The sequence below is a fragment of the Vulpes lagopus genome, chromosome 1 (assembly GCF_018345385.1).
Source record: "Vulpes lagopus strain Blue_001 chromosome 1, ASM1834538v1, whole genome shotgun sequence".
Classification (NCBI taxonomy): Eukaryota; Metazoa; Chordata; class Mammalia; order Carnivora; family Canidae; genus Vulpes; species Vulpes lagopus.
The window spans coordinates 110,963,364-110,967,706 of record NC_054824.1 but is presented as its reverse complement, the minus strand read 5'-3'; the positions used below and the strand labels follow the sequence as shown (position 1 = coordinate 110,967,706).

General features: G+C 36.2%; 1 pseudogene; it reads left to right on the top strand.

The window, feature by feature from the left end:
* Nucleotides 1–763: 763 nt before the first annotated feature.
* LOC121487359 lies at nt 764–1,145 on the top strand (annotated as a pseudogene).
* The last annotated feature ends 3,198 nt before the right edge of the window (nt 1,146–4,343 follow it).

Here is a 4,343-nt window from a genome sequence, read left to right as displayed (position 1 = left end):
AAATCAATTAACTGCAAATGTGTCTATTCTATTGACCTATATGTTTGTCTTTCTGCTAGTAGCATGCTGTCTGGATTACTGTTGCTTTAAAATCAGTTTTTATTTTAAGAAATGAGTCCTCTAATTTTGCTCTTCTTTTTAAAGAATGTTTTGGCTCTTCTGAGTCCCTTGTGTTTCCATATGAGTGTTAGGATCCTCATGTGAATCTCTGCAAAGAACTCAGCTAGAATTTTGATAAGGATGGCAGCGAATGACTCTATGGATCACTGCAGGGAGTGCTATCATCTTGACAATACATTAAGTCTTCTGATCCTTCAACCTGAGATATCGCCTCATTTATTCAGATCTTCCTTAATTTCTTTCAACAATGTTTTGCAGTTTTCCGAGTCGACCTTCTGTTTCGTTAACTTCATTCTCAAGTCTTTTACACTTTTTTGATGCTCTTTGGGCTGTTCTTGCTCTTCAGGCTGTATTGGGAAGCCTTGCCCGGCTAAGAGCTTTCTCTTACACAGGTATGTCAGTTACCTGGGAGTTTGAGACTTCCCTAGCTAAGTCTCAGGTATTTCACAATTAATAAACTGGAAATAAACTCATGATAAAGATTTTCTCCTGAGCTGGTCTAGTAGGTTCTAAACAAATTAAATTTATACTTCTAAGAGACTTATTTTTTATTTCAGAAAATGCTTTTTTGACCATTGCCCATCCTCCTTTCAACCTGGTACCTTCTTTGTAAGCTGCAGCTCAGGAGACCTTGGGGCTCACCATGGCCAATGAAGAGCCCAAGAAATGAGTCAAGCCTGAGAACTACGTTCATTAATTTGAAGACAGCAGGTGAGGATGTTTCTGTAGTGCAGTTTAGGATTAGGAGGCATACACTACTTCATAAACTGGTAAAAGCCTGTTGTGAATGATAGGATTCGTCAGTGAGGCAGATAAGATTTTGATTTGACAAGCAGCCAATCCATGAAACAGACATACCTGCCCAGTTGGAAATGGATGAAGAACATGCAGTTGTGTTCCAGCAGCAGACAGAGGTGTCTCCTAAAAAGGGAGTCTACTACTTCACTCCAAAACTCTGTTCCTCCAGACTAAGAAGCCATTCCCAGTTAGAAAACCACAATTTGGTTCCGCCACACCCTGACTAGTATTGTATCGTGTGGTATAGTTTTCTCTATTCTTTCATTTCCCCTCCCGCCATTCTTTTGTTGCACAGAAAATAATTGGTGTATGTGCATAAGCATTCTGGTTTTCATTGTTGCTTTTTAGTAAATGGACAATGATATGTTTTGATCGAAATCAAATGGAAATGGGATGGAGAGAAATGCCTCTATGGAAATATTCCCTTTCTCCATTTGTGGCGCACTCCTTTAGTTCTTTCTTATCTTTGCATTCCAGTAAAATTATTTTGCTATCAATCTTTAACAACAACAAAAACAACAACAAAAAAAAACCCATATAAAAATTCTTCTATACTTTGCTCAATTGGAGAATTTTAATGTTTTTCATTTATCATTGTAAAACCAAGGGTGATTTTACAATTTTTTGTATGTAGCTGTTATATGTAGGGCAAGGTAACATTAAGTAGAGATAAATTAAAGGAAATGATAGTTTTCTAGATAGTTTCCCATCAAGTTATGCATCTTTGTTGTTGAATAAAAAACTTCTTGTTAAAAAAAAGGAAAATTTTTTTTTTACTTCTGTGTCTCAGCTCAAATATAATTAATAGGAAAATGAAATGTGGTTCACTATGTGTTTCCTGAGACCTGTGCTAAATATCCCTATTTCAAAGAAAAATAAAGCAGAAATCTTTCCCCAGATGCTTTCCTTGCCACAAATTCTGCTCTTTGGGCTATTTCTGTAAGCCCTTTCAGCAACAAGATGTGCAGCAGCAGCATACGTGAATTTCAAGTTTCTCTTTTTTGGGAATAATTAGGAAAAGCATGAGGTGGAGTTTAGAAATAGAGATGATATAAAAGAAGAGCAGTAGAATTTCTGCCAAGACGCCTTGAGAGGAATGAAGGGAGCAAGGGAAAGGCCATACCTGGAACAGCTTCTGCTTGGCAAAGAGGCAGCCCTCAGAGGAGCCCTGCACCCAGCAGGGAGCAGACTGCCTGTGATGTCAGTCACCAAAACCAGAATGGGACCAACATGGCCTTCTTTTCTTTTAAGGCAAAGTTTCAAATACACAAAATAAAAAAGAATAAATATTTTGTCATAATGAATGAATATAATGAAACTCCACGTGCCCATTACCATTCAACAGCCATCAACTCATGACCAAACTTGTGTCTGCTATGAACTTAATCCCCCAGCCCCACACGTGATTATTCAGACATTATCTCAGACATTATATTATTTCATCCATAAATCTTTCATTATGTGTGATTATATCCAAGCACGTATATATCCATTATCACACCTTTGAAAATTAACAATAATTTTTCTTAACACTATAAACTATTCAACCAGGGTTCCAATTTCCCCATTATCTCATAAGTTTTTCTTAAAAGTTTGTTTGAATCAGGTTCATGTGTTGCAGTTGGTAGATGTTTCTCTTAGTCTTTTAATCCATATTTCAGCGAAGATCTGGGAACATGGGGAAATCCTTCTTAGCATGTGAATAGCCTGCAACAGGACAAGATAAATGTATCATTGTCCTGTAGAAATTACAGGGTAAGGAAAGTCTTAAACATTTTTTTTTAAATCTTAAACTCTTTTAACAACCAAATGCAAATCACAGTAAGTAGAAATTTCACATATCATGGACTCAGAAGTGTAAAAATGTAACTTCATTTTACTAATTATTATTTTATTTATTTATTATTGAAGTGTAGTTGACATACAATGTTATTTTGAAGTGTGCAACATACAGATTTGATAATTCTATACATTATTTAGTTCCCACCATAATAACCGAAGCACCATCTGTCACATTATACAACATTATAATATTATTTTTTTAAATTTTTTTATTTATTTATGATAGTCACAGAGAGAGAGAGAGAGAGAGAGGCAGAGACACAGGCAGAGGGAGAAGCAGGCTCCATGCACCGGGAGCCCGACGTGGGATTCGATCCCGGGTCTCCAGGATCGCACCCTGGGCCAAAGGCAAGCGCCAAACCACTGCGCCACCCAGGGATCCCTAATATTATTGATTATATTCCCTAGGCTGTACTTTTCATCTCCATGATTTGTATATTTCATAACTGGAAGTTTGTACTCTTACTCCCCTTCATCTATTTCACCCATTTGCGACTCCCCCAACACAGCAACCACCAGTTTGTTCTCTGTATTGAAGAGTCTGTTTGGTTTTTTGTCTGTTTGTTTCTTCACTTGTTTTGTCTTTTAGATTACACATGTAAGTGAAATCATGTGGTATTTATCTTTCTATGTCTGACTTATTTCATTTAGCATAATACCCTGAAGTCCAACCATGTTGTTGCTAATGGCAAGATCTTATTCTTTTTTATGCATGAATACTATCCCATTGTGTATATACCACACCTGCTTTAATTAACCACTTACCTATCAATGGACACTTGCATTGCTTCCATATCTTGGTTACTGTAAACAATGCTACAATTAACATAGGAGTGCTTATTTCTTTTCAAATTAGTATTCTCCTTTTCTTTGGATAAATACCAAGAAGTGACATTGTTAGATCATATTGTATTTCTAATTTTTTAAGTGACTTTCATACTGTTTCCTACGGTAGCTGCACCAACTTATTTTCCACCAATAGAGATAGCACAAGTATTCCCTTTCTCCACATCCTCATCAATACTTATTATTTCTTATCTTTTTGGTACTAGCCTTTCTGACAGGAGTGAGGTGAATTGTGGTTTTGATTTGCATTTCTCTGATGATGAGAGATGTTGAGTATCTTTTCATGTGTCTGTTGGCCATCTGGATGTCTTCTTTGGAAAAATGTCTATTCAGGTCCTCTGCCCATTTTAAAGTCAGATTGTTTGTTCTTTTGGCCTTGAGTTGTAGAAGTTCTTTACATATTTTGGACATTAACCCCTTACCAGATTTATCATTTGCAAATATCTTCTCCCATTCTGTGGGTTGCCTTTTTTTGTTGTTGAAGATTTTCTTTGCTGTGCTAAATCTTTTTATTTTGGTGTAGTTCCAGTGGTTTAATTTTACTTTTATTCTATTTATCTGAGAAGACAGATCCATAAAAATGTTGCTAAGGCTGACGGCCAAGAGACTATTGCCTGTGTTTTCTCTTAGGTGTTTTATTTTTTTAGATCTCACACTAATTTTTAACTTGAGTTCTTATTCTGTCTCTTTTTTGCAAACTTGATCTAGTCTTAGATAAATTTAATCAGACCCAATGA